Source organism: Muscardinus avellanarius (assembly GCF_963383645.1).
Source record: "Muscardinus avellanarius genome assembly, chromosome: 1".
Lineage (NCBI taxonomy): Eukaryota > Metazoa > Chordata > Mammalia > Rodentia > Gliridae > Muscardinus > Muscardinus avellanarius.
The window spans coordinates 224,687,450-224,709,275 of NC_137786.1; the positions used below are offsets into that span (position 1 = coordinate 224,687,450).

Sequence of the window (21,826 nt, forward strand, 5' to 3'; positions counted from 1 at the left end):
CTATATCTGAAGGTATATTAATATTCCAAATAGAGATCCTAAAAATTAGCAACAATAAAATCAAACAATACAATTTAGAAATACAATTTAGAAATAGGTAAAAGACAAATAAATAATGAATATCCAAAGATTTTAACCTATAAACACATGAATATATTCTTCTTTGCTTAGTTGTCTGCTGGATGGAAAATCTTGTTTCTCTGGTTCTGGTGTGTATTACCTATTTCTTCTTTGTAGTTAATCTCTTTCTCTAGCGCTGGTTTTGAAGACATAAATTCCTTCAGTTTCTTTTTGCATGGAAGCTTCTTATTTCCCCATCTGATTTGATAGATAGTTGTTCTGGCTAAGAAATTTTTGGCTGGAAGTTGTTTTCTTTCAGAGTTTGGAATATGTTACTCCAAGCCCTTCTGGCTTTCATGATTTGGTTTGGGAAGTCTGGAGTGATTCTAATTGGTTTGCCTCTGAATATCACTTGGCCTTTTTTTTGTTGCCTTTAAGATTCTCTGCTTGGCTTCCACATTGGTCATTTTGACAATTATGTGGTGTGGGGATCCTCTTCTCTGATCCTGTCTAAAGGGAGTTCTATAAGTTTCCTGGACCTGTGTATTGACCTCTTGCTCTATGTTTGGAAAATTTTCTGCTATTATTTCTTTGAAGAGATTATCGATCCCTTTGGTTTCACCTTCTTTTCCTTCCTCTATTCTGATTATTCTTAGGTTAGCTCCCTTAAAATGGGCCCATATTTCTTCAATGTCATATTCCTGCTGTCTGATTTTTTTTCTAAGTTAGAAATTATGCATTTGTGTTTGGAGTGATCATCTTCTAGGAGTGAGATTCTATTCTCCATGTAGTCTAATTGATTGTTTATACTTTGAATCGAGGCCTTTACCTCAATGATTGCTTCCTTTATTTCTTTCAGACTCTCTCTAAATTCTTTTTTTAAAGTCCTGTATTATTTCTACAGTTATTTTCCTGATTTGATCTTCTAGAGATCTCTGAATTTCTGTGTTATCAGGTTCTGATGTTGTGGGGTTGTGGGCATTCATTGATTTATTGTTATTCCTCTTCCCCATGATTTCAGAATTTTGTGCCTTCCCTGGGTCACTATGACTTCACTTAGGGTGCTCTGTATCTCGAGTCGGTTGTAATCTCAGTCACCACTACTCCTTTACTGGGTTGTATCACAAAGTTTCAGATTCAGGAAGTTAATCAAGGCTGCACGAGACTGTGGGGGTGCCAGGCTGGGCGTTTTCCCATGGGGAGCTGCGACTATGGTATGGTATCTCTGCCACTGCTACACCTTCTCTGGGTTTGACTGCAAAATATCCGACCCAAGGAGATTATCAAAGCAACGCAAGTCCTTGGGAGTGCAGTACAGGGATTTTTCCTTTAGGGGCTGCAATTTCACTCATGGTTTTTGTGCGCACAGATCTGGAGCTGTGGCAGGCACAGTGAACTCGCTGTCACTGCTGGCAATATGGCATTGCTGCCATGCCCTCAGCCATGAGGCTGGGGTATTTCTTTTCTGGTTTTGAGCTCCGTTCTGAGTCCCTGGAAGGCGTGATGAGCTTGGCCACTGGGAGTTTTAGACGTTCATTGTGCTGAAAGAACTGCTGAATTACACCCAAATGATCTGCAGCTGCTCACTTCAGCTGTTTACCTTTCCTCTCTGGAGCCTGGTGCTGTGAGGAAAGATGGCACCTGCAGAGCTCTGATGCTGCATTGTGGGCTTTATTTCTGGTTTCTGGTTGTTATTCTATTCTTTTTTTCTCTGTCCCTTGTGTTTACATTTTTTATTTCTCTGCTGATGGTGTTTTCTGGCTATGAAAAGTGCTGATTTTGTGGCAACAGAGATCAAGTTTTGTGGCAACAGAGATCAAGTTTTAGCAGGAATTGTAAATGCTGCTTTTCTTGGTTGCCATCTTCCCGGAAGTCCTCTATAATAACTTACCACTATAGTCTTATATCTCTATGAGTGAAGCATGGAATTATATAGCAATAATAATGCTAAGTTCTGACACGCTACTCCCTGATTTTAAATAGTGTCTGGTGAGTTTATTGTGGAACAAGAACAACATAGGATGATTGCAAAAGCTGCTCATTAGAGAAGAAGTTAAGAAGAATGCTATGTGAACAATATATTTATTAAGCAATATAATATAGGGGTGCCTCTACACACTATATAGTGAGAGCATTTTCTTGTAAGCTATATTAGTGAGAGGGTGGCATTGAAGGTGTTGTTGGTGGCTATGTATATTAGTCCTAATATTGCCAAAATATCATAGACTGGGTAGCTTAAGTAATAAAGTTTTATTTTATTTTATTTTTTGTGGGTTTAGGGATGGAGCCCAGGGGCATTTGACCTCTGAGCTACACCCACTGCTCTATTTTTTTATTATTTATTTTGAAACAGGGTCTCACTAAGTTGCAGAGAGCCTCACTAAGTAGCTGAGGCTGTCTGCAAACTGCGATCCTCCAGTCTTAGCCTCCTGAATGCTGGGATTACAAGTGTGGACCACCACACCTGGCTTGAAGTTTTATTTTTTATACTTTTCTTGGTGAATTGCAATTATACCTCATAGTGAGGTTCAATGTAATACAAACATACAGCACATGGTGTATATCCTTCTGAACCTCACTTTGCTTCCTCCCTGTACATATTGGTGACATTGGCAGTGACACCCTCTATGGACTTAACATTGGTGAGATTGGTAGTTATATATCTTTGGACATAGCATTATTTGATCTTTTTCCTTCTTCAAGCCTTCTTCTTTTTCCTTCTTTTTCCTATCAACCTCCCTCTCCCAACCATTTTCACTAGTATATTGGTTTCATTGATCTGAAATCTCTTTTGTTTTCTGTTTTCTATCTTCACAGGGGAGAAAATATGACTCCCTTGAATTTCTGAGACTGGTTGATCTAACTCAACACAATATTATCTGGTTTTATCCATTCTCCTGCAACTGATGTAATTTTTCTTTATGTCTGTAAAATTCTATTGTATGAGTATACCATAGGTTCTCTCTCTGTTCATCTATTGATGGTCATCTAGGTTGATCCACAATTTGGCTATTGTGAATTATTCTACTATAAACATGAGGATGCATGTATCACTTGCGTCATCATTGTATTCTAACTTTTATGGGTAAACATACTGAGGAGTGGTATAGCAGGGTCATATGGTGGTTACATTTTGAGACTTTTGAGGAACCTTCATTCTGATCTACATAGTGGTTGTACTAGTTTATAATCCCACCAATAGTGTGTAAGAGTTCCTGCTTCCCCTCATCCTCACCATAATTTATTGTTATTTGTATTGATGACGATTGGTATTCTAACTGTAGACAGAATTTCAGGGTATTTTTGATTTGCATTTCCTTGATTGATGTTAACAAATGATGTTGAGCATTTGTTAACTATTTGTATTTCTTTTTTTTGTGGTACTGGGGTTCCTGGAAGCCCTTCTACCTCCGGGCTACACTCCCAGACCTAATATATATATATATATATATATATATATATATATATATATATATATATATATAATTTTTTTTTTGAAACAGGGTCTCCTAAGCCAGCGCGCGTGGCTGGCTTCGAACCTGCGCGATCCTCCTGTCTCTGCCTCCCAAGCGCGGGGATTACAAGCGTGCGACACCATGCCCGGCTTAACTATTTGTATTTCTTCTTGTGAAAAGTGTCTATGCATTTCAATTGCTTATTTTGTATTTTTTATTTCTTTAAACATTCTAGATATTATTCCTTTATCTGAAAAGCTTGCAAAGATTTAATAGAAATTTAGTTTATCACAATTCCATAGGCTTCAAATATGAGACCAAAGTATCAGCAGGGTAGGTTTTTCTCAGGCTTCTATTCTTGGCATATAGATAGATGACTGTCTTCACATAATATTCCCTCTGTGCATTTCTGTATTCTAGTCTCCTTTTCTTAGAAGAACACCCATTGTACTGAATTGGATTGCACCTTAATGACCTTATTTTACATTAAATACCTCTTTAAAGACTCAATTTCCAAGTACAGTCACATTCTGAGGTACTGGGGTTAGGATTTTAATATAGGAATTTGGTGAAGGGAGCATAATTATTAAAATGGCATGTGTTAAAGTGTATGTGTTTAAATGGGAAAGAAGCCAAGAAGCCAGGCATGATGGCACACACTCGAAATCCAAGTACTTGGGAGGCTAATACAGGAGGATTGTGGTTTCACATAACAGGAGAATTGTGGTTTCCCTCTACAACTCAGTGAGATCTTGTTTCAAAATAAATAATAAAAAATAGGGTTGGGAGTATAGCTTGAAGGTAGAATGCCCCTGTGTTCCATTTCTAGTACTTCAAAATCAATCAATCAATCAATCAATATACAGACTGTGTAACAGTAGAGATGTCTTTTCTGTAGCCCTTTACCATAAATCTGTCTTTTATACCACATATGCACTCACTCATACATGCAAAATATCAGACCACAGAAAAATAAAAAGTTATACGACTTTGGGATGTCCTTGATCTCGTTTTGCATCCTGGTTCAGACAGTGTCCAGCTGTATGGTCATGGGTGTATTACTAGAATCATTGACTCCAATCTCACAAATACTCCTATTCCCTCTCTCACCATCTCTCAGAGGTAAAAAACAAAAACAAAAACAAAATACTAACTTAGATGAAGGAAACTGAAATATCAAATCAACTAAGACTGTCTTTCTAATGTTCCACATTTTATGAAGCAACTATACAAAAATATTGTGATGGAACAAATACTTCATGAAATGAGTAATTTGTTGCTGCAGTAATTCTAATTTTTCCTCTTGATTTATTGGGACTGAATTTAATTAATCCCAAAGGGAATCTGGGTGAAAAAGTTGAGTCTACTTGGTATACTTCTCTTTAAGAAAGCTCATATTTTTTAAAGATCAAGCTTAAAAACAACAAAAATTGAATAAACTGAGAAATAAGCATGGGGTTAACAATAATCAGTGTGGAACAGCCTCCTTATGGAGTTCCTGTAAATGACACCATCTCAGGAATTCTCCTGTCCTAGTTTAGACAAGCGCAAAGCAAAAACAAGGATTTCACAGAGAGAAACGTTGCAGAGGATCACTGGGGAGATGACCTAAGAAGCTAAAGCCCAAGAATTATCAAGAGTGTTCCAGGAAGATCAGTAAAAAATGAAGATAAATAGGATTTACTATCTGCATGTGGGTCAATGTAAAAAGAAAAATTGATTTGTAAATGTTTGATGAATAACTTTGATTTACATAGAATCACTGGATGTTTCAAATGAGTATTTATGACATCTTCACAGAGGTTCCCCATTGAGTAGCATTGAATATGGGATCTTGGGGACAGAGATTTCCTCAAACACTGCCAGAGATTCTGATGCAGAGAGTCAGCTAATAAACCCATTCAGATGTATATACTACTTCATAGGAACTCAGGTTTGCTCTAGAACTTGTGTTTGTCAATTCTACTATTTTGTATTAGACATGTTTGTAATGTTCTCCCATTGCCCAAATCCTAGTTCCTATTTTAGAAATTCAATGCTCAAGGCAAATAATAAAGTGAGTAAAATATAACAGGACAAACCTGGACATGCCCATCTATATATTTCATACCTACGTGGCATACAAGCAAATCAATACAAGAAGTCAGGTAAATTAATAAAAATTTCTATATGATTGTAAATGAACCTTGTAATGTACCCACATACATTTTGCTTATTAAGTTAGTCCCAATAAAGTTTCTGTTGATATTTTTGGGTCATCTACAATGCTAAAACTCTTAGCTATTTCTCTCATTTATCTCTAGATTTGTGGAGGCCTATCCACGAGTTACTTTATTTTATAAAGTAGCAGTTTGCCATGAGCGATTCCAGTTTGGGTGCAAGTGCTAGCCAATTAACAACTTTGGTTTGTTTTTGAATGAAGTATTTCCTAAATTTTTACAAACTTTTCTGGTATATTTTTTATCTTCTTCTATGTTTTGAGGCCATACTTGTCTATGGTTATAGTCTATTACTATTTCCCTACTTATAATTTGCCATGATGCATAGAGTCTCCCCCAAAGATCATTAAAATTTCCAGAGTCCTCAGAATGGGGGTCACTTGGTCCCAAGGGATTATCTCTTACACTGTCATTCTATTATCTGCAGATTTATGGCTTCTAAGTACTTAAGAACTAATTGTTTGCCCTTGTATCTGTTGTGATCAACTCATGACAGGATTTCTAACAATATTTCAGGTAACACTTCTTTCAGTGCTTTATAGGTTTACATCACTAGGATCCTTTAAATCTAATTTTATATCCTCTGGGAATGCTACTGATAATTTTCTTTTAACCTCCTGCTTTGTATGGTACCATGGATCCCTGGAGGACATTTCAGCTTTACTCAGTCCCTTATCTTTCTTTGCAGACTTAACATTTTTCCTATTTAATTTTCTTGCCCACTCAAATAATTTCTTAATATAGCATATCTTGGTAGTCCATTTTTATAGGGGAATAATTATAGCCATGTGACCTGAGGTTTGCTTTCCTTTTTTTCTGCTTTATATATATTACTTTTGGTAACTAGTTCCTTATGAGATGAGACCCTGTATGGTGTAGGCAATTCGCCCTCCAGTTTTTCAACCATTGGCCTTTGATCTGCATGGACTAGAGGTGTTCCTTCCTTCTAGAATCCTAGGTGGGTTCCACCCCAAATTTTACCATAGCACAAACCAGTCTTTGGGTTGACAGAGTGAATTTTAGTTGCTGTTTTAAGTTCTTTGTGTGGGAGCCAATTTTATCTATATCACCAAATGGCTTAATTTGCTGGAAATATTCGTATGTTTCCAACTATTTTCCAATGGTCTGTTTATTCATTAGATTTCTTCCTTAACAAGTAAAGTCCTGCTAACTATGACTATTGTCTTGAGCAACCCATGCCATTAACATAGACAGATATGTTTGTGTCTTTCTACAGTGGGAGAATTTATTGAATAACAAAAACTTCACAAGCTATCTCACTTTCATGAGTTTTAATTAGCTGAGCACTTATGGTTCATTTGGTAGCCACAAGAAGGGAGATTCACAAGTTATTTTATTTTATTCCAGTCTTTATTACTAATATTTGTAACACTGAAGTCATACATCAGACCTTGCATAATAATATATAGGTCACAGAATGGCTAAGAAAATGTAAATGTGGCCACAGGGTTTTTAAAAGGCCCCAATATGAGCAACACCCAGAGAAGAAACAAATGCAATGAGTCATTGAAGGTGGTCAGATAAGATTATTGAATCAGCCCAAGAACTTGCTCAGGACTAGGGGTGTTCAGGTTACAGAGCTTTAACAAGGTAAAGGTCTGGACAGCAGTTTCCAAGTGGGCTGCTTCAAGCAGGGAAATGCTGCTGAGCCAAAGTTCCAGGAACAGTCAGGAGTTTACCTCCCCGATGAGGCAATCACTAAATGGTCTGATAACACAGTGGGTCAGTGGCACTGTCATACCATCATCATAGGTGCCTCTCTTCTTATGAGTCTCAGGTGACAGTGTTATGTCACATGTGGTCTGGTGTGTTTGATAAAATCACAACCCTATTTCTCTGATAAATTTATTTTTTATTTTTTGTGGCACTGGGGATTAAAACAAGGGGTCTTCTACCACTGTATGACACTTCTAGCTATTTTTATTTTTTATTATGAGACAGAGTCTTACTAAGTTGCCTAAATTGACATTGACATTGACCTTGTGATCCCCCTCCTTCATTCTCCTGGATTTCAAGCATGTGTCACTGCACCTAGCTTCTAATAGTGGTTTAATAAGCCTCTGTCTCCATGTGCTTTTGATTTAGCTCAACAAGTTCATAGGTGGTTCTTATTATTAGCTAAATTATTTTTATTTTTTAGTTCTTGCCTTATGATTGTGCTGTGAATGTGGGGGTTAACCTTCCGGATCAGTTCTGTGTGTCCAACATCTGGCGGTTATCAGATGTTGGACAACTTACCAAAACATTCTGCCTTATAAATTATACTCAGAATGGGGTAATTTATCAAAACGGCTGCCTTATAAGATAGAATAACTTAGGGGTAGATACACCCTGCTCTATGTCTTTATATTTCTGTATCTCTGTATCTATCATTTATCATCTATCTATCATCTATCTCTATATGCCAATCATCTATATGTAGATCATCTTTACCTCTAAATATATTTTAATGTTTGGAGAGAGATTGTATGTATGTGTGTGCACACATTTGTATATAGTTAAAGAGGTTATCTGTCAATTTTGTTGAAAAAAATTTATAATTAGTGTTGAATTCACACCCTAGTGAAATCTTTATATACCTTTCTGAAGAATTACATTATGCCTATTAAAAGAGACAACAGAATATTACATACTAGAATGTCTGATATAAACTAGATTTTTGTTATTAAGTGCATTGATTTGGATACTCTGAGTAGCAGGTGCCAGGTTAAAGATAAGATATGTAAGAGATACTGGGACAAAACTTTCAGAGAAAATGTGGAGGAATTCAGAGGAGATAGGGAGAGATGTTGAACAGTGATGTAGATCTGTTCGGTATGGAGAAGGGATGTTAGGGTTGGATAGACAGACTCTCATAGCACAGCCCAGTTATAAGATTGCACAGGCTGATTGATGGGTGTCCTCAGCTTAAGTCTCCAGGAATAGGAGTCCTGCATCTTGCAGAAATGGGTTTGCCTTCATATCTCTAATACACTTAGTCATTGGCCGAGAGCAGCCCGTGGACAGAGTGGCTGTGACACAAACTGTTAGATTCAGCTCAGCTTTCATCAGTTATGCTTTCAGCTGTAGCAGATCAGATCTGGGTGGTGTGTTCTCATGGTTTTCTCATTAAGGAGAAAATTACAACTCTGGCCTACTGGTTCTTCTGGTCCTTGCTTTATGACATTTCTTTATTCCATGCCCATTGTTATTCTGTAGGGAATTGTTTACATCTCATTTTCAGAAAGTTCTTCACATGGAATTGGATTTCCAAATGCATGGGAATGATATTCCAAGGTTTTATCACACTGAACCTAAGGAAATTTTATTTCAACAGACTCTGAATGAGTTGATATTTTATTTTCCTTATTAATTTGGAAGAGATGGAGGTGTTGATGATGGTAATGATAATGATGATGATGATATTGATGATGGTGGTGATATCCGTATTTATTGCCTGTTTATTTCTATGATGTGCTAAAAAGAACATTAAAAGAAAATAGTGACAGTCAGATTAGACACACATGACCACTCTGAAACTCTCTGTGTATCACTTCTTAATTCCATGTCTGGTAGTAGTAGAAACTTAGTAATTTTCCTCTTTAGTAATTTCATGCTAATATTCATGTTATATGAGTGAAGAAACAGATGGTGAACAGAGGGAAATTTGTGAAAGCACACTTTGGGAAATGACCCATTTTCTTTCAGTTATGGGAGACCAAGTTTTGGTGGGCTAATGAAATATAATAAGTAAAATTCAGAGACAGGGAGATCTGTTGGTAATGTATGCAGTAATTGAGATAAAAGCCAATGTTGTTCTGGTCTAGGGTACATAAAATGGGTATGAAGTAAGTATTATCTTGCACTAGTAAGAGAATGGTTAATCATGTGTTTAACTCCTTTATTTAAGATTACAACTAGACTAGAACAAGAAGATATATTTCAACTCCCTCTTTCAGAGATCAGAAGAATATTGAGTATTTGGTAGGTGTTAGAACTTTATTGGGTGAATTATAATAAAAAAGAGAACTCTATTTTCTGTGAAGAATTGATAAATAGAGATAGAAACTGAGTCAAAGGTCAATTGCTAACTGACTTTTTGACTAGATCATTGACTGAGGCCCAGGTAAAAATTCAGTTGTTCAGAGATAGTTGTTCATAGATAGTTGAGAGAAAATACATTAGGGCGATCAGACAGAAGCTAACCCTTTGCACAGATTCTAACACAGCACTCCTTGATGATAACTCACCAAGTCTCTCTGATTCTTGTTTATCAGTTGCGCTGAATCTGGAATCTTATCTCAGCACCAACACTGGACATCCATCATCTTCTTGCTTAAAGCCATCTGTACATCAGCTGCCTGCCCATCTGGGGACAAACCTCAAGAATTTCCCCTAAAAACAGGAACAAGACAAGGATGTCCATTATCACCACTTCTTTTCAATGTAGTACTTGAAACTCTGGCCAGAGCAATAAGGCAAGAGAAAGAATTAAAAGAGTACAAATAGAAAAAGAAGAACTTAAACTATACCTGTTTCCAGATGACATGATGCTATACTTAGAAGACCCAAAAAAACTCAACCGAAAAGCTTATAGAACTGATCAACAAATTCAGCAAAGTGTCTGGATACAAAATCAATCTTAAAAAAAAAATTAGAAGCTTTTCTGTATGCCAACCACAAATCTACTAAAAAAGAAATCCAGAAAAATACTTCCATTCAGGATAACACACACACACACACACACACACACACACACACACACACCTTAGGAATAAACCCAACCAAGGAGCAAAAGACCTCTACAAATAAAATTATAAAAATTGAAAAAAGAAATCAAAGAAGACCTGGGAAGATGGAAAGATTGTCCATGTTCTTGGATAGGCAGAATAAATATAATAAAAAATGGTCATTCTCTCAAAAGTGGTCTACAGATTGAATGCAATATCTGTTAAATTATCAAGGTAATTCATCACAGAAATAGAAAATCAGTTATTAAATTCATTTGGAACAACAAAAACCCAAAATGTCCAAAGTAGTTCTCAGCAACAGCTGTGTAGGAAGCATAACAATACTTGACTTCAAACCATATTACAAATCATTAGCAATAAAAACAGCATGATATGGGCACACAAACAGACAGACTGATGAAGCAGAATAGAAGACTCAGAAGCAAAGTTGCACACTTACAGCCAATTATTTTTGACAAAGGGGTCAAGAACATATACTAGAAAAAAATAATCTCTTCAACAAATGGTATTGAAAAAACTTAGCCATATGCAAAAAATCAAAATAAATCCCACTTTCTCATCCGGTACAAGAGTAAATTCAAGATGAATCAAAGCCTTGTAAATCAGACCAGAGACCTTGAGGATCCTTAAAGAGAGCATAGGTGCAACACATTAACACATAGAAACAGGTAAAAACATTCTCAAAAAAACCCTAAAGGCACAAGAAATTTTGAAAAAAGGTGCAATATGTGGGATTGCAATAAACTGAAGAGATTCTGAACAGCAAAGGAAACTCTTAAGAACATCAACAAAGAGTCAACAGATTGGGAGAAATTTTTGACAACTATTCCTTTGATAGAGGACTAATATCTAGAATATACCGAGAGCTCAAGAAACTCACCACTAAGAAATATCCTAGTCAAAAGTGGGCAAGTGAACTAAATAAACACTTCACAAAAGAAGAAATGTAAATGGCCAATAAATAAATGTATAAAAATGTTCAACATCACTAGCAATCACAGAGATACAAATCAAAACTACCTAAGATTTCACCTAATTTAAATTACAATGACAATCACTCAAAACACAAACAACTACAAATGCTGATGAGGATGTGGAGTAATGGGAACTCTAATATACTGCTGGTGGGATTGCATGTTAGAGCAACCACTTTAGAAAACAGTATGGAGTATCCTCAGAAGAATGGCAATGAACCTACCATAGAATATAGCAATACCACTTTGGGGTATTGACCCAAAAGAATAAAAACCAAACTACCAAACGAATGCATGTGTATCTATGTTCACAGTCACATAATTCACAATTGCCAAACTATGGAACCAGCCAAGATGTTCATCAACAGATGAAGAGATTATAAAACTATGGGATATGTACACAATGGAATTTTACTCAGCCATGAAGAAAAAATATTGTCATTGGGGGAAAATGAATGGAACTGGAGAACATTATGCTAAGGCTAAGTGAGATTAGTCAGTCACAAAAGTAAAAATAATTGGATGCTCTCACTAATATTCGGAAGCTAGGGAGAAGAAAAAGGGTCATAGAAGGAACTCTAGATGAGAAAGGAGAAAATATAGATGAGCAAATAAGGCCACCTAACTGAGGGGAAGAGAAGGGAGGAAGAGGGAAATAACTTAATGTACATGATCTACATTCACAAACATATCAAAGTCAATCACTAAGCCAAACATGAGAAGGAGGGAGTGGGGAATGATAATTGGGTGATGGTTGTAATTATGAATGAGGTGGTAATTGGGGAAGGGCTAAATGAGTAATTTGTGCATGTATGCCTTTACCATTTTGTACCCCATTAAGATGTATGACTACAATGCACCAATACAAAATTAAAAAAATAAATGCAATAAAAAAGTATGAGTAGAAGGAAAAGGTACACATGTTTACTCTAATATGCCCAAACTAGGAAACACAAAGGATACCAGTGGGACTCCAGATAATGGAGGGGAAATACCAGCAAAGTTTGAATGGAAAGATAGGAGAGGAGGAAGGCTTATCTTGATTAATGAGGGTCTACATCTGAACATGTGTAAAATTATGAATAAGACATGGTTAACCTGGACAACCATTGGTGGGAGGGGGGAAGGGAAAACAGGGGTGGGGGGAGAAGGGCACCAAATATAGTTTAAATGTATACAATTTATGTTCAATAAAAAAATTGTTAAAAGAAAAAAAAGTATGAGTAGTTGGTGGGAATTCAATTTTTCTTTTTTTGGTTTTCCAGAACTTAAAGGAAACATATGTAGTCCTTATATTGTGCAGAATTTATGTTTCAACCATATCACTGCTTAAACATTATGTATTCATATTAAAACTTAATTTAAAAATATTACTCTTATTAAATTTTTTCTCAGTTTGTTACATATTTTATAATAGAAAAAATCTTTGGTATATTTACCTTGAGATGTGATAATTATCCTAGATGATTCTTATATAGTCTTAGCATTTATCCATTTAGAGTTTGACTCATCATTGGTTGATTTACTGATTAAAAATATATGCAATAGAATGCCCATCACTCTCCTAAGTTCTGGAGATCCAAAAAGGAATAAGACAGGAAAGATTCCTACATTCATGAAACTTACTTTGAAGCTTATAAACTATGAATGTGTGAAATACATGAGGTATTAGATAGTGATAGAGTTGCCTTTCATGAACAAAATACAGCCAATTAATAAGATACAGACTAGAGAACAAGGGTCCCACAAAACATTTTCTTGAACAAGGTGATACTTGATCTTAAATATGAGAAGAAAAGAGTAATGAAATTTTCCATGTGGCTAAAGAGCAGATCAAGTTGAGGGAAAAGGTGATAAAAGTAGCAAAAAACATCTAAAGCTGGAAAAAAATCGGTGCATTTCAAACAACATAATCTTAAAATGTAACTATTTTCAATCACGAAGGTATTTTGGAAATTTTTGTGTCAGAAACTTTCATGAAGGAACTGCTATCCAGAAAAATGACTTGCTTTATGTGAAAGTGTCCAACAATACCTCTGACTCCATCCAATGCTGCCCTCTGATGGGCTGGCCATAGAACCCAGAAATTCTTCAGGAACACAGGATGAAGTGGACAGAAAATAAGTGTGCCTTTTAAAGAACAATCACATGGATTTCAATAACTAAGGAGACTGATGATTCATTTTTTGTAAATGTGATAATTAGTAAAAATTACTTTGTGTAAAAATTCTTACGTAATGTGAATTTTTGAAACTAAATATCTTTCTCATATTCAGATAGTGAGTGCTTATTTTGAAGCAATATTTCTTATGATTGTTTTCCAGTAAAGTTAAATATTGTTAAGAGCTCTAGCTCCTGGTTTACTATGATGAAGAGATAATATCATTAGTATTTAAGAGTTTATTAGAGCCTTTGTTATTTTCTGATCTGAGCATGTCATGGAACTCTGATCCCAAGTCTGGCTCATAAATATATGGAGTTGTCTATTATTAGTTATCAAGGTTAATGTGAGATTCTGACTTCTCGATGCAAGCTGATTCAGTGTATAAGCTATCTAATGTACTAGGAAGCAGGTGTTAAGCACACAGTGAATGGACAGGATATTCTTGGGTATTCATGAGTTTCCACTTGCATTAAATTCACCAAAAACAAACAGTAACAACAAAATGCCATATTGGCATAAATAAAAAAACTAATAAGCCATATTCAGTTCACATGTGGACATTTTTTGAGCTCTGTAAGAATCTGTAAAACATCCAGTATTTATTATAAGATTTCATCTGTTTAGGCTATGAGTGAGTATGAAAAATTCAATAGTTTGGAACTTCATAAATCATTCAAATAAAAAATCAATTACAATGAGGAGCCATCCCTTGTAAGCAACGGAGTGCATCTGTCCCCTCATTTCCTTCCTCTGTAATCTAACTTTATGGTACAGGAAACAGGCAGCCTCATCACTGAGATGGAAGCCAGGGGCAAAGAGAACAGACTGGTATTCACTCCCCAAGGAAACCTTCACTTGATAGTGCCTATGGAAATAACCAGAGTCCCACAGTTCAGTACTTCTAGGAATCCTCAAAACAGAACTTACAGCCAGTAGACCCTATCTTTCTATGTAAAAATATGGAGGTTAACACCACTAATGTAGACCCTATCTTTCTATGTAAAAATATGGAGGTTAACACCACTAATGATAACTTTAAATATATATATATATATATATTAATTAGAAAAACTTTAAATTTTTTTGAAATGGTCTTGTTAGGTTGCTGAGGGGCTTACTGAGTTGCTAAGGCTGGCCTCAAACCTACAATCCTCCTGTCTCATTTCCCAAGTACTGGAATTATAGGCAAGTGCCACCACACTCAGAAAGATATACTAATTTATAGAATGTAGATTAATTTATTATATATTTACCCCTGCCATGAAAAAAATTTATTTTAAAAATTGTATCATTCCAAAATGTTATTCATCCTTTATTCATTTCTGTATTCTTTAAACCCAGAAGAGTATCAAGAAAACAGCAGTATTCCTGGTGTGTATGTGTGCGTGAACACACTAAGGTTTGAACCCAGAAGCATTTTACCTCTGAGCTGTACCTTTAGGTGTAGCTTTTATATGAGACATGGCTTCATTAAGTTGCTAAGGGTCTCTCTAAGTTGCTGAAGCTGGCCTCGAACTGGTGATCCTCCAGGTCTTTTAGATGGATGAGTGGGTTGAGCAGGGTCTTCTGGGAGAACATGCCAGTGTGGCAGTGGATCCTGCTCAGGTGAATAGGACATTAGAGCAGATATCTGAATGCAGAGCATGACACCAGATCTGGATCATGGTGAGGGAGAAGAAGCTGATGGAGCTTTGCTAATGGCAAGAGATTAAGCTAATCTTCAGTGCAGCAGTGGCTACAAGGAGTTGAATTTTGTATAGACCAGTTTCAATAGCTTTACTAGGAAAATATTTAGCAGATGGATGCTGCTCCATTTATGCAATTGTAGCAAAATTGCATCCACATGTTGGCTACAGATCTAGAGTTTGGCAAAAGTCAATAATCACATTTTGTACACATGTGTATTTGTTATGTTTTAAAATTCATTTTTTCTTTGGTACTGGGGAATTGAACCCAGGGGCATTTTACTTTTCAGCAACACTCCCAGCTTTTTTTTTATTATTAATTATTTGAAATAGGGTCTCACTAGGTTTTTGAGAGTCTCGCTATGTTGCTGAGGTTGTCCTCAAACCTGCTAAACTCTTGACTGTCTCCAAAGCCAGGTAAAAAGTTTATTTGAATACTAATTCAAATTAATTACAGATAATACAGTTTTGGACCTAAGAAACTTGACATAGATCATGATTAGAAAACAGTTTGTTCTTTTTCTCAAATTAGAAAACAATAATTTTTTGGTTCATATGAAAATTCAGAACTATTATGTCTTATACCCTCTTTGTTTAACCTGTTCATTCTTTGTATTTCATTCTAGCTCTCAATTATATCAATGATATGTTTATTTGCTTTATCCTGTAGTATAAACATTGACCTCAAAATAACAACATAGATTGTCAACAAATTTTATTTGTTCTCTGCTTGCTCTTAATTTATTTATACTGGTAAATAATAATTGTGTACATTAGTGGGCTTCAGTTGAGTGTGATGGTGCATGCCTATATTTCCAGTACTTGGGAGGCTGAGACAGGATAACAGGTTGAAGGTTAGCCTCAACAATTTAACAAAACCATCAGAAAATTAGCAGTGGCCAGTTTCAGGATAAAATTAAAAAGGATGTGAGGTGTGGCTCAGATGTAGAATACCCTTGGATTCAATTTTTAGTACCAAAAAAAGTGGATTTCATTGTGGCATAGTCATACACACACATCATAAGTTAATCAATTTTAGTTATCAATACTTTCCCTCTCTCCTCCTTTCCCCTCATCTCCTTGCTCCATGCTTATAATCTTCCATCTGCTTTCTTGACATCTTTTCCCCACTTGTTTCTCTCTAACTTCCACTTCTTAGAGAAAACATTTGATTCTTGTCTTTCAGAATCTGGCTTATTTTGTTTAACATGACGCTCTCCAGATCCACCCATTGTCTGCAAATGATAATCTTGTTCTTCTTTATGGTTTAATAAAGTTTTACTGTGCATGTATGGAATTTTCTTTATCTAGTCATCTGTTGATAGACACCTAGAATGATTTTATAACTTGGCAATTGTAAGTTATGGTGCAATAAACATGGTTATGCCTGTGTCATTAAAGTGTGCTGACTTCAATTTTTTTGAAAAATACAGAGAAGGGGTATAGCTGGGTCACATGGTAGTTCTACTTTTAACTTTTTTGAGAAACTTCTTCACTGATTTCAAAAGTTGGTGTGCTAATTTACATGTCCATAAACAGTGTATAAATTCCTTTAATCCCTTCACATTCATGCCAGAATTTATTACTTTTTCATTCATAATTGCTATTCCAATTGGAGTGAGATAAAATCTCAGTGTAGTTATGATTTGCATGTTCCTGTTGGCTGAAAATGTTAGGGATCTTTTATGTAATTATTAGACATTTGTACTTCTTTTGAGAAATGTCTGTTTAGTTTACTTGCCCATTTATCGAATGGATTATTATATTTAGTGTTGAATTTTTTGAGTTCTTTGGATATTTTCTTTTCTGGTGGTATTGGGGTTCCTGGAAATCCTTCTATCTCTGGGCTACACTCCCAGACCTGTTTTTATTCTTTTTAAATTTGGAAACAGGGTCTCTTAAGCCACCGTGGCTGGCTTCGAACCTGTGCAATCCTCCTGTCTCTGCCTCCTAAGCGTGGGGATTACAAGCGTGCACCATCACGCCCGGCCATATTTGGATATTAATTCTCTGTCTGATGAGCAGCTGGCAAAGATGTTCTCCCATGCTGTAGGTGATCTCTTCATGCTGTTTAATTTTTCCTTTTCTGTGAAGAAACTTTCACTTTGATGCCATTCCATTTATAGATTCTTGGAATTATTTTCTGAGCAATAGGAGTCCTATTCAGGAAATTTGTGTGTTTCTATGTATTAAAGTGTTTCCTCTATGTTTTCTTCTAGCACTTAGCAAAACTTCTGGTTTATACTCAGATCTTTGATCCATTTTGAGTTGACTCTTACACCGCATGAAAGATAGGACCTTTTATTCTTCTATATTTGGATTTCCAGCTTTTCCAGCACCATTTGTTAAAGAGGCTGTCTTTTTTTTATCAATGTAGTTTTGGTACTTTTGACAAGAGTGAGATGACTATGTGTGTTTGTCTCCGCTGTGTCTTCTATTCTATTTCACTAGCTTTCATGTCTGTTTTTAATACCTACATTGGTGTTTTCATTACTATGCCTTTGCATTATTATTTTTTGTTGGTATGGAGGATCAAATTCGGTGTATTCTACCTCTGATCTACACTCCCATCCACCCCTTTTAAAAACAGAATGTCATTAGGTTGCTGAGAATCTTTCATTGTTGCTTAAGCTGGTCTCAGACTTGTGATCCTCATGTCTCAGCATCATATAATTTTAGATTCTCAGCACCTCACAGACTTAAAGGAAAAGTGAGTGTATCCCCTTTTGCGACATGAATTCCTGGATGAATCTTCCTTGTGCCTATTTAAATTGCATTTCACTAAGTGTACCCTGGGCCATATGGTAGGTTCTGGCTGGGATAGTGTGGCAGAATTTGTTATGATCACCAGGGTTCATGCAACAGCGAGCTTCAGTGTTATCTCCTTCAGATGCCCCTGCCTCAGGTCTCTGCTCACGTGTTGAGAAGCATAGAGAGTGTATCAAACCTCACCTCACTGTGCAGACTCTAATTCAATTAAGTTCAGACTTACTTTTCTAGTCTACAGGTGTTCCATGCCCAATATATCCGCTGTGTTTCTTTTCTCCTTTGTGTTACCTCTTCCCCATGAATTCTCTTTTTGTCCTTTGAAGCACCAGAGTTTCCGAGTCTCTCTGAGTCTCTGTATGATACTGAATTTCAGTGAGTTAATTCCCTCTTTTACCCATCTCATTAGAAAGAGATTCCCATTACTTTGATTCTGATACACAGAGAAGGTGAAATGTGCATTCATCCTTAGCCTCAGCATCTTTGTCCCTCCTAAAACAATTTTCTTATTGTTATATAGTGTTCTTTTTCCTAAATATTTGTCTTTTAATATTAATTCCCCAGAAAAGTAGTTTTGTTCCTTAATCTGGCTTTTCCAGGACCTACAACCCCAATTTTGAGATTTCCTTGAGGAATACATACCCCCATTGTCAGTGTCCAGCAGCATGTGCAGCACACAGTGAGTGCCTTGTGTGGAAGATAGTTCTCATGCCTTTGACTTACTTTTCTGGACATCAGATCAGTGGAGACAAAGAGTGGGAACCACTCTTTTCTATTCCATTTTGAACAGTAGAGTGTGAACAAATGCCTCCCTGAGGAAGTATATAACTCCCACTCCATGACACACCCAGGGATCATTTTAGAAAACTCCATCTGGTCTGTGGTTTTGATTGTACCTGATTGAACTCTTCTGATGATCAATATGGTTTAATTCCTCTATTACTCACCAGAAAGGATTTTTTCTCCCTGTTCATCTTGAGTTTAGTGTGTTGGTAGAATTCAAGGTACAGTTAGTAGTTTGGGGGGAGAGTGTGAGCTTATTTTCTTTCTCATATTTTCATTTCCAGCAATATTGTAGACATGAGATTTTGGTTTTATAAGTTCATTGGTCTTTTTCATTGAAAAATTATAAAAGCATGTTTAATGGGAGATGCTTCTGCCTAAAAATGGTATTAGGCATGGTAATACAGCTACCATGTAAAGAATGTACATAATATATTTTAGACAGTTTCTCATTCTCTGAATTCTATCTTTGATCTCTGAAATGCAGGAACTAAATAGATATAGGTCATACTATGCTCTTCAGCACTCACATTATCCATCCAAAGTCTTTTAAGCTCAGGATCCAGATAGATGAAGATAATAAAGAATTATACTATGGATTTCTGGATTTTAACACAGATAAGTGGGATAAGATTATCTTGGATGAGTATAAGATTATACTGAATGAGTATATTCTGGTATTCTGCATTTTAACAGTTTTCTATGGTGACTCTTAGGAACATGGATGTCTAAGAATTCTGACTACATTTTGAACAGGAATTATGGAGTTATTCTAAGTTCTAATAATTGAAAATATAAGTCTTGTAGCACATAAAAATGAGCTTTACTTGTGAAACATTTTACACTGACAGTATTCTGTAGTATCTAGGATTATAATCTTGACCTTAGAATATAAATGCCATTCTATTTTTGGCAAAAGACATCCAGAAATTCCTCCAACACAGTAATATTACCAAAGCATAAAGAGAAGAGGTCTCATGTGTAAAAGAATTACACAGAGATAAAGAAGACAAGCAATAATTGAAATTAAACCTATTGTTAGTCACCAAGTTCTCAATGAATATTTCACCTGGCTTGGAAGCATTATAATCAGTAGAGTAAGATAAATGAAGACTTTGCTTTTCCAGCCACCTTCTTGAATGCGCTCTTGACCTCCTTATTCCTCAGGCTGTAGACCAGAGGGTTCAGCATGGGGATGACCATGGTGTAGAACACAGATGCCATTTTATCAGTGTCCATGGAGTGACTGGAGCTGGGCTGTAAATACATGAAGATGATTGTCCCATAGAAGATGGACACAGTGGTGAGGTGTGAGGCACAGGTGGAGAAGGCCTTCTTCTTTCCTTCAGCTGAGTGCATCCTCAGGATGGCAATGAAAATGAAAACGTAAGAGTTCAAGATAACCAGGAGAGTGAAGAAAACATTGAATGATGCCAATGCAAAGAGCACAATCTCATTGATGTAGATATCAGAGCAAGAAAGAGCCAGAAGTGGGGGAATATCACAGAAAAAGTGATTGATTACATTGGAATTACAAAAGGAAAGACGGAAAGTGAATGTGACATGGACACAAGATTGCAAAAGCCCACAGATGTAGGAGGCAGCAGCCAGCAGGACACAGGTGGTGCTTGTCATGGTGGTGGTGTAATGCATGGGTTTACACACTGCTGCGTGCCGGTCGAAGGCCATTGAGGCCAGGAGGAAACTTTCAATAGTGGCAAAGGCTGCAAAGAAGAACATTTGGGCAGCACATGCATTGTAGGAGATGATCTTGTCTCCTGTGAGAAACCCCACCATGACCTTGGGAGTGACAGCTGAGGCATAAACACAGTCCACCAGTGAGAGGTTACTGAGGAAGAAGTACATGGGAGTGTGGAGTCTGGCATCCAACAGAATCAACAGCACCATCCCCAGGTTGCCACCCAGAGCGATCAAGTAAATGACAGTAAAGATGATAAATAAGGGTATCTGCAGCTCCAGGGCATCTGTTAATCACACAAGAATAAACTCAGTCACCTCTGAAACATTCTCCATCAGACTCATTTGGGAATTATCAGGAGAAGCACCTATGGTAAGGTGACAAAATTTTGTTAGTCATGTATTAATATGAGATTGAAGTCTCACCAAGTTCCTGTCCCGAGCAGGTGTTGTGTGAAGGAAGTTGGGTAGAAGTGGGGAGAGTGAGGATGATCATCTGGAAGTGGACAGACGTGACTTGAAATGCCTTTGTTGACCACAACTGCCACAAGTAGTGTACATTATGACCTTGTGGCTCAAAATTTTGCCTGGAATTTTGTTTTCTCTTTTTAAAAAGATTTTTATTGGTACATTGTAATTACACATTATATTAAGATTTGAAGTGTTCATACATGCATGCAAACAGCATTTCATATATTTACCTCTGTATCCCATGGGATTCCCATCTCTCTTCCTGCACATGTTGATGAGATTGTTAGTGATACTGTTAGTGACACTGTCATTTATGGAATAGCATTATTTGTACTGTTTAATATAGGATGTCATCAGATATGGTATTCTTTAGTACACTGAACCACATTGAACAACTCCACTCCTTGAAATATTCCCAAGTGAACTTGTCTAAAATACATAAAGTTTAATCATCAGAGATTCTTATACACAAAGCATGTAGTCTTGCTTTAGCACGTTCTGCTGATTAAACCTGTCAAATGCATGTTCCATCTCTGATTGATCTCTCCTTGACATTTTCTTAGTTGCTGAAGATGTGTAATGATGAGTGTGTGCCCTGATCTAGGGACACTCACATTCTCTTTTTTAATAAGGAGCTTAGTTAGGGGATACCCTTTATACATTGACCGTATGTGAAATTTTATAATATATGTGTATGGTACTGGGAATTGAACTCAGGGTCCTTCTCCCCAGGTGTCACCTGTTAGGTAATAGCTTACTGTGCTGACTGGTTGGAGTGTGTGATGGCCTCTCAATCTGAG

General features: G+C 36.5%; 1 pseudogene across 1 annotated transcript; it reads right to left on the reverse strand.

Annotated features, from left to right (window-relative positions):
* Positions 1-19,946: 19,946 nt before the first annotated feature.
* Positions 19,947-20,900, reverse strand: LOC308279670 (olfactory receptor 5B12-like; annotated as a pseudogene). Its single transcript has one exon. The product of its transcript is annotated as an olfactory receptor 5B12-like (transcript).
* Between the last annotated feature and the right edge of the window lie 926 nt (positions 20,901-21,826).